Source organism: Orycteropus afer, unplaced genomic scaffold (assembly GCF_000298275.1).
Source record: "Orycteropus afer afer isolate SDZICR_OR568_19922 unplaced genomic scaffold, OryAfe1.0 scaffold00197, whole genome shotgun sequence".
NCBI classification, from domain to species: Eukaryota; Metazoa; Chordata; class Mammalia; order Tubulidentata; family Orycteropodidae; genus Orycteropus; species Orycteropus afer.
In genome coordinates, this window is record NW_006921784.1 from 3,003,989 (window position 1) to 3,014,059 (window position 10,071).

The window sequence follows — 10,071 nt, forward strand, 5'->3', positions numbered from 1 at the left end:
GGTGTTGAAGACACCTCGTCCACAAGCAGGCTTTCTCCTCAGTGTTAAGTGAGAGCTGGGAAGTGGGTTTGAAGGGGATCAACCGTGTCCCTTGAGATTCTCTGGGATTTCCCAAGACACTAGTGACCATCACTCAAGAACTTTCGAGTTAGCAGCCCGAATGGCCCCAAAGAGGGCCTGGAGTGGTGGCCTGGCTCAAGGGGGGCCGTGGGTGAGTCGCCAGCCTGTTGCGTTTGGGGTCAGAAACAGAGAATGATTTCTTCTCACTTCACAGAAAGTTGAGGAAACAACCATTATTCTTATGAACTTAGGAACCCCAAAGTGGTTTGTGGGGAGCAGGCGAGGGAAGTGTCAAGAGTTCATTCCCAGCCCCCAAATCATTCCCCCTACTTCCTTTCTCCCCAGTTTAGGGGAATTTAGAACCATTCATCAACTTGACAGCTGATGGGTGCTGACCACCTCCCTCAACCTGCCAAGGGTTCCCAGATTCCAGCCCAGGATCTTGTAGGCCTGATACCATCCCACAACGAGACCAGGCCATCTCCTCCAGGATCCACCTTGGAGCTCCCAGCATTTCTCAATCTGGTCACTGAGTATGACTCATCAGATATGGGTTATCAGTCTCCATCTGTGTGCAGGGCTTGGCTCTGGCCATCATTGTCAATTGCTATTGAGTCAATTTCAACTCACAGTGACCCCAAGTGTGCACAGGAGAACTGCCGCCTAGGGTTTCATGGCTGTAATAATGGAAGTAGAATGCCAGGACTTTTCTTCTGCAGTACCACTGGGTGGGTTTGAACAGTCAACCTTTCGGTTAGCAGCCAATCACAAAACACTTGAACCACCCTGGCTCTGGACATAGGAGGGGCTCAATAAGTGTTGCTTGTATGAGTGCCTTAGTGAAAGTCAGGATTCTTACTTCCTTGTTATCCTCACTTCACAGATGAGCAAAGTGAGACCCAAGAGGAGAAGCCAGGAGTCCCAGTCTCCAGCAAGTTTGCAACAGAGCTGAAGTGCTGAAGGGCTGCCCTGATCCCTGCTCTGTGCTCACTCTTCTGTGGCCACAAAAACCACCAGAGGATTTTTTGGCTCAAATCTGTCTGCATTTCAGGACCCCATCCCCTTGAGACCACCTGAACAGGTGAGAGCATCCTGCTTCTGTGCCAACCTCAGAAACTTGCAAATCTATCAACCAAGACTTCTCAGTGTTAAACCACAGCAGCTGATGAAGGAGCCCAGCCTGAGGCCCAGCCACTGCCCATCACAGCGTGTGCCCTGAGCTCCCACGCTGGGCTAACAGTAGGCACCTTACCACCACCTATACCTGGAGCCCCAGGTGGGTGCTGCCCATTCAACACATCTGAGCCTCCCAAAAGTCCTTCAAGGATGGATTGAGTGTGCCCATTTGACAGATGGAAAAACTAAGGTTCTAAGAAGCAAATGAGCTGGGCCCTGATGGGTATTCCTCAGAGTTGGCTGTGTTCAGAGGCTGCTGTATGTGAAGGGTGATTTATCTGCCTAAGATCCCAACGTTAGTCTCACTCACTCGGGTTCAAGCAATGTATTGCCTGATGGCCTCTTTAAAGTAGCTGCAAGGGAGTCCAGTACAGTGGAAAGAGCATTGAATTAGGAGTGAAGAGATCCAGCTTTTAATTGTGATTGTGTTATAAATGACTTTATTACTTTGCCTGGGTCTACACCACCCCTCCCCAGGCTTCAGTGTTCCAGGGGTAGAGTGGTGGGTTAGGGTTGGACTAGAGTATGGTTTCCCATCATGTGACGTGTATGCTCTACAAGACGATTTTAGGGGTAGGAGGAGCTCTGGCAGTGCAGTGCCTAAGGCATTTGATTGCTAACCAGAAGGTTGGTGGTTCAAACCCACCAGCCACTCCATAGGAGGAAGATGAGGCAATCTACTTCTGTAAAGATTTAACCCCATAATGGTTGCAATGAGTTGGAATCAACTGGAGGGCAGTGAGTTTGGTTTGGTTTTGGACCCTGCATTAAGCAAGCACTTGGCCACTAATGGAAAGGCTGGCAGTTTGAATCCACCACCCGCTCCATGGAAGCAAGATGACTTACACATGGGGTAGCTCTGCTCCATCCTACAGGGTCGCTATGAGTCGGAATTGACTCAATGGCACACAACAATGAGAATGAGAAAAAGGTTTCCTTTGTGATTGGTTTCCATATCACTAAAAAAAAAAAAGAGTCTCCGTTTGGCGCTGATGTCTGTAGCACCTCTCTTAAACACTTGCTACCTCCCTTTTTCACAAAATGAGTGGACCTCCAGATCAGAGCCCTCAGTAGACTGCAGCCCCTGGCTGGTTTGCCACCACGCTGCTCTGTTTAGTTCCCATTGCCTTCATGGTTAAGGCTACTAACTATTTTGTTGTCATTAGTTGAGTTGGCTCCGACTCATGGCAACCTTATATAAAACACATCAAAATGTTGCCTGGACCTGCACCACCTTCATGACTGTCGGTATGCACAGCTTCACTGTCATGGCCACTGTGTATTCTGAGTCCCTTCCAACCTAGAGGGCTCAATCTTTCAGCACTGTAATCTACAATGTTCTGTTGTGATCCACGCAGTTTTCATTGGCAAATTTTTGAAAACAGATTGCCAGGTCTTTCTTCCTAGTCTGTCCTAGTCTGGAAGCTCCACTGAAACCTGTCAACCACAGAAGAAACTGCAATAGTAGAAATATTCCAGTGACATAGCTTTGAGCATCAAAGCAACACACAAGGCACTGCAGTAAGACAGGTGGATAGACTAGCGGTGGCCTGTTTAGGGTGAATGAAATAAGCTTTCCACTTACAATTGCAGTATAAAATGTCCTTTGTAAATACACTCATTTGAATACAAACCATTATTGTTGTTGTTGATTAGTGTCACTTGATTCCGACTCATGGGGGCCTCTGTGTGCAGAGGAGACTTGCTGCATGGCGTTTTCAAGGCTGTGGACTTTCAGAAGCAGGTCACCAGGGTGAGTTCAAACCGTCAACCTCTCGGTTAGTAGTCACACATGTAACTGTTTGGCCCACCCAGTGATTCCTAAATAAATAAATGAAAATTAAAATATATACACTCATTTAAATGGAAAGAATTAGTTGATTTAAAGAAAGGTGCTGAATAAGCAGGAGCATTGGTGAAAGTGAAATTGTGGGAAAAAAAAATCACAAAGTGGAAGGAGAATGCAGACTCTGGGAATCTCTGGCAGAGGGACTTTTTGTGTGTGTGTGCTTTGGGTGCAAATTTACAGAGCAGAATTTGCTTTACATTCAACTCAATAGTTCGTGCACATTTCACTCCCCAATTACCATCCCCGACCCTAACCCACTCCCCTCCTCTCCCATCCCTGTGACCTCCCCCCATCCCTGTGCCCCTCTTAGTTGTGCACTCCTGTCTGTCCAGCTTTCCCTCCATATGAATGCTGCCTCTCTGGTGCCCCATGGCTGACTGCTCCAAGGGGTGTATCTCTGTAGAGTAGGTGGGTGTATTGCCCTGGGTTGGGTGTTCTGCATGTAAGTCTTAGTACTGTTGGGCTGAGAGCCAGCCCTCTGGAGTAAGTCTTATCCCAGGCCCAAAGTGTATCTCACAGCCATAGTCTTGGGGGTCCCACCAGACTCCATCTGATCAGTAATTCTGGTCGTTAGTACGTTTTTGAATTTTGTTCCACATTTTCCCTCCCATTCTATCCAGGATCTCCAGTTTTGATCCCTTCCTGAGTGGTTGGCATTGGTAGCTGGGCACCATCTAGTTCTTCTGGTCTCAAGGTCCATCATATCCTAGGGCTGATTGTTTCCAGATGCCCTTGGTTTTCTTCACTCTTCTTTGCTTCAGATGAGAGGAGACCTTTAGCTGCATCTTACATGGCCACTCGAAAGCTTTTAAGATGGCAGAGGGGCTCTCTTGAGGCCAGTGGAGCTGCCAGCTACCTTGGTCTGCATGTCATTAACAACAACCCCTCACACCGTGGAGTCCATCACAGCATTTTGCAAACAGACTCAGTCGATGCATAACATTCTTATGACTTCCATTTTACAGGCCTTGGCCCATGATCACATCCTATCAGTGTTCCAGCCACTGTGGTTGAATGGTGGCCCCAGGCATCCTTGCATGGCATTGCCACCTGGTCTGAGAAGAGGGCACCGCTCTAGCCCCATGTACCACAGGAGGAAAGTGAGGCCCAGAGAGACTGGGGGACTTGATGTATGAATGTCCCGTGGCTGCTGTAACAAATGACCACAAACGTGGTGCCTTAAAACAGCAGAAACTTCTTCCCTCATGGTCCTGGAGTTCAGAAGCTGTCAACAGAGTCCTGCTTTCTGTGAAAGTTTGCCCCTCTAGCTTCCAGAGGCTCCGGGCACTCCTTGGCTTGTGGCTGGATCACTACGGTATCTGCCTCAGTCTTCACGTGACCTCCTCCTCCATGTCCACTCTTCTCCTAAGGGCCCTTGTCATTGGGTTTAGGGCCTGCCCAGGTAACCCAGGATGACCTCATCTCGAGATCCTTAGGTTAGCTTTATCTGCAAAGACTGTTTTTCCAAATACAGTCACAATTGACAAGTTCCAGGTAATACAGCTTTGGGAGCTACCATTCATTTCACTACAAGTGTACTAGGATTGATGCTTAGGACGGAGCCACCTGGTCCTCTCCACTGTACACACACACATATGCATGCACACACATGTGCCCACATGCACACACACACACACACAGTGCCCCACTCCCCTACTGTTGCCACCCTGACTGCCCTTCCTGCCACCACACGCCCTGGGACACCAGGAACCAGAAGCAGCTAGTCCCACACGGGCCTACACTCCTGTTTAAGCATGAGAGAGAACTGCACTCTGCCCGATGGTGCCAGCATCAACCCACCCACCTGCCTGGGGACCCATCTCTTCAAGGAAATTTATAGCCCTAATTTAGCAGGTGAATTATGGCCACTGGCACCTTAGCAGCAAGAATTGCCCAGGCACATTAAGCCACCCTCCACCACCCCTCAAGAGCAGAGCCGCCCTCCCCAAGCCTGTAAAACAGGAAGTGGCAGAGAAGGTCCCCCCGTGGGAGCCTCCTGGTCCCCAGGACTGTGGCAGCCTCCAGGGCTGGGGGCAGAGGCCTGGGTTTCAATCCAAAGGCCTCCTCCTGAGTGATTGTGGTCCCTTCATCTCTCTGGGTGCCAGTGGCCTGACGACTCCAAGTCTGGTGCACAGCCTGCCCAGGAGCTGCTTAAAAATGCAGAATCTTGAGACCCTCGGACTGAATCTTAACCTACATTTTGACAGCCCCTTACCCCACAGATTCGGGATCACAGCCATGTTTGAGAAGTGCTAGCAGAAACCACAGGGTCTCTGGGTGGTGCAAACAGTTAATGTGTTTGGCCACTAACTGAAGGTTGAAGGTTTGAGTCCACCCAAAGACACCTTGGAAGACGGCCTGGTAATCTACTTCCAGAAAATCAGCCATGGAAAACCCTATGGAGCACACTGACCCTGACACACATAGGGTCACCAGAAGTCAGAGTTCACATGATGGCAACTGTTGTTTGGGGCAGAAAGCACAGGACAATCACAACTTCCACACGCCTGACACACCCATGAATCCAGACTCCCCACATCCCTCAAACTGCACATGCAACTTCCCCACCCACAATCCACATCCATGTGCCCAGCCACCCGACCAGACACACCACACTATTCCCCACACAGGCTCATACCCCTCCTTACACACATTGGTGGAAACACACAGGGGCTGCCCACACACAACACACACTCACACTCAGAGCTAGATCTCATTATCAAGTGTCTCGCTAATAGTGGAACTTCAGGCAACCAAGAAAGACAGCTGGAAGCTCCCCGATACATGTCTGTTCATTCAGCAAATATTTGCGAGTCATAATTCATGTGTGTGCCAGGTGTGTACTAGGCATGTGCCAGATGTGTGCCAGGCATGTGTCAGGCCTACATGTATGGAAATGTGGAGATGAGAACGAGGAGTTCAGCCTCGGCTCAGTGTCTGGGGACCAAGGCCATCACACTGTGATCTGAGCAATGCAACAGCAGGTGGATATGCACGGTAATGGGTGGCAAGGGGTGGGGCGGGGGGAGAGGGATCAACTCGGCTTGTGGAGACACACTGGACCAGAGAGGATTCCTGGAGAAAGGCACCTGAGTTGGAGCTCCATAAATGAGTAGGCATGCACTGGCAGGTGAAGCAAGGAAGAACATTTCTGGCAGAAGGAACAGCATGAGCAAAGGCCTGGAGGCTAAATCGATGGTTCATGCAAGCACAGGTGCAGGGTGTGTGTCCTCCTGATGGGAGTAGAGGCTGGATATCACAGGGTCTAAATCTCTCCTGAGTCTCTGGCTGCACCCAACCAGGCCGCCATCACCTCTCCCTTGGATGGTGGTTATTTCCAGTGTCCCCATGCTCAACTGAGGTGAAGACTCACACACAAGAGAAATTCCCAATTAGGTTGTTCAGCATTCCTCGCTGGTGCAATTAACGACTCCCAAACACTGCTAATTATGTTTCCCGTGGTCAGTGACCACAGAGGCTGATCGATCTGCCTTGTGCTGCCAATTAAGAGGGTACTGAAGCATCAAGGCTCCTGGAAGGCACTCAGAGAGGTGACGAGGGTGCTCAGGTGCCAGTGCGGAGCTCCGGGGAATTTCCACCTCTGCCCACCTCCAGGATGTGGCACTAGCTGAAGTCACACTGAGAGCCATGATGTAGGAAGCCCTGGGGGGGGGGGGCAGTGGGCCTGAGTCCTTTGCATGTCACTGTGCTGTGCATGTGAGGTGTAGAGCATGCTTGTGTGAGTGTCTGTGAAAGTATAAGTGTGCACAGATGTGCAAGTGTGTATTGGGGTGTGACTGAGGGAGTGAGGTTGAAGTTGTGAGTGTGTGTATGTTTGTGTCTGAGAGCTGGATGTGACTAAGTGTGGGCAGAGGCCAGTGTGAACTGGGTTGAGGATAGGAATGTGTGCGAAAGTAAAAGTGTGTGTGTGTGAGTGTGGGACAGTGGCAAAATGAGTGTGTGGATGGAAGCAGCACTGTGTGAGCGTGAGGGATAGGCTAAGTGGAAGCACAGGTGTGTGGACCTAAGGGTGTATGAACAGAAAGAGTGTGGCTGAAAGCATGTGAGTGGCTGGAGGGTGGGTGGTATTGTGAGTGCATATTGGTGCGAGTGAGAGGAGGAGGTCCTGTGTGGGCACATGTATTCTTACTAGGCATAAATAGTCCCTATCCTTCCTCATAGAGGAACCACACCCAGTGTGGCCATGTAAGCAACTTGCTCTTGCCAATAAATATGCAAACACCCTGTGTCACGGCCATGCAGAACTATCAGAGCCAGTGTGTAGTTCACTCTTTCCTTTCCCCTGCCATCACCACAGGAAGACAGAAGCTGCCCAGTGGTTGGGCAGGAGGGAAGGTGAGGTGAAGCAGAGCCCCCACCAAGCCCTGACAGCTACAGAGTGTGAGTGGAAAACAAACCCCTAATATGTGAGCTAAAGTTTGGGGCTGCTTGTTACCGTGGCATAACCCAGCCCACACTGACTGATACAGGATGGATGTCCATGTGCATGAGGAAGTGTGGGAGTGAGTGAGTGAGATACTGTACATGTGACTGAAACCTCTACCACTGTGTGATGACAGTGTTTGAGGATGTTTATTACGTGGCATAACCCAGCCCACGCTTAATGATACGGGAATGTGCATCCATGCACCTAAGGGGGTGTGGGAGTGAGTGAGGAAGTACACTCATGGGTGAAACCTCTACTGTTGTGTGAGCTGAGGTTTGGGGCTGCTTGTTACTGTGGCATAACCCAGCCCATGATGACTGATACATGTGTATGATAGCATGTGGAAGAATGAACGTAAGAGAGTGTGCATGTTAGGGTCTGTGAAGTGAGTGAGGGTGTGAGTGGGGAGGTCTGAAGGGAAGTTGATGAGGGGTGTGAGACTGCTCCAAGTCCAGGGCCCTAAGGAAGTGGTCATGGTCAGCATCCCCACCTCCCACTGCCCACATCAGATCCCTGGGTGTCACCTTGACTCTTCTCTTTATCACCCAAATTTCTTTCAAATCTCTTAACTTCTCCTCCCCATTCTGCTGCCCCCTCCTGTTGCCCACCACCCTCTCTCACTTGGATGGCACAGCTGCCTCCCTGTCTACCTGCACCCTCTGCTCTGGCCTTTCTCCACACAGCAACTCGAAGGATCTTTCTAAACCCAAGCCACTCCCTCACTTAAACTTCTTCAGTGGCTCCCATTGCCCCTCTGCTCTCCTCCCCATACTCTCAGAGCTGTGCCACCCTGGCCTCCATTCAACCACCCGAGTTGTTATGCTTCTTCTCCCCTCAGGCACTTTGCACATGCTGCTCCCTCCTCTGGGAATGCTTGTCCCTTTTGCTCTTCAGAATTCAGATCTCAGCTATCACCTCCTCAGGGAAGGCCTCCCTGATACACACTCATTTTTCCACATGCCTCTCCCTTGAAGCACTGTGTGCTTCCTCCGTAAGCATCCATCTCTCCCAGTAGGCTGAGCTAGCAGGAGGAAGGTGAAGAAGGCTGAGCCAGCTGTCACTGACCAGTGAGTCCCCAGTGCTGGCTCAGTGCCTGGCACACAGCAGCACTCAATAAATGCTTGTACATAAATGAGTTCATGTGTGTGTGTGTGTGTGTGTGTGTGTGAATGATTGTGCACACTAGTGTGTCTCAAGGTGACAGCTCTGTCCCTCCCCATCCCCACTGCCTCCAGAACTCCAGGGGTGGAGCAGCCTCCCCACCTCTTCTGCATGTCACAGGAGCAGGTGGGGTGCCCTGGCCTCCAGGGGTGACCATCAACAATGAGTGAGCACAGGTTCCATCCAACCTGGACCAGAGACACTGTCTGTTATTCTCCTTCCGGAAGACAAGCATTCAGCTTGAGTTTCTCATAACGCAAGGTGCTTGGGTCCCTCTCAGGGGTGGATCAACTCCACCAGCCTTTCCCAGGCTCCTGCAGTGGGCCAACCCTGGGCAGAGCCCAGAGGACAAAGGCTAGGAGCCCTCCACACGTGCCTTCAAAGAGACATGCCAAATGTGTTCCAATGAAGGTGAGGGTCTGCAGGATGCAGGTGGGAGGGATGGTGCCACCAGAGTTGGACCTGAAAAGGCAGGAAGATTTCAACACAGGCCAATAGGGAGTGAGGGCCGGGCTGGGAAGCAAAAGCTGAGAGGCAGGAAAGTCTAACTTGCATGAATTTTAGTTCTGGTGGTACAGTGTCAAATGCATTTGACTGCTAACCAGAAGGTTGGTGGTTCAAACCCACCAGCCACTCTGCAGAAGGAAGGTGGGGCGATCTACTTTTCTAAAGATTTACTACCTCAGAAACCCAGTGGTGGCTTCTATGAGTCAGAATCAACTCGATGGCAGTGAGTTTGGGCTTTGGTTTGGATGTAGGGACTATGACGATCTCGTCTCCCGAGCTTAGTATAGTGACTGACACATAGTAGGTGTTCAGTAAATATCAAACCAAAACCAAACCCACTGTCATTGAGTCAATTCTGTCCTAGAGACCCCATAGGACAGAGTAGAACTGCCCCCATAGTGTTTCCAAGGCTGTAAATCTGTACAGAGGCAGACTGTCTCAGCTTTCTCCCACAGAGCAGTCAGTGGGTTCAAACCACTGACCTTTGGATTAACAGCCCAGTGCTTTAACCACCATGCCACCAGAGATCCTTTCAACAAATAGAGGGGAGGGAAAAAGAAGGGCTGACTCTTGCTCTTACAGGGCTTTTGTAAGTCAGTCAGTGAGTCCCGAGTTCCAATCGTGGTTCTGTCACTTATCAGTTATGTGAGCCTGAGCAGGCAGCTTACCTCTCTGTGCCTCGGTTTCCCCACTGACAACATGAGAATAAGACTCACAGTCTCCTGACTCCTGTTTCTGCCTGCCCAGGACCCACACTCATCCTGGGACCAGCACCCTGATTCTCCCTTGGGGACCATCTTTCTGCCTACCTTGGTCTGTGAGGTTTGGAATCAGAAAGGGCACATGAGCCAGACTGGGCAGAGTGTTTCAT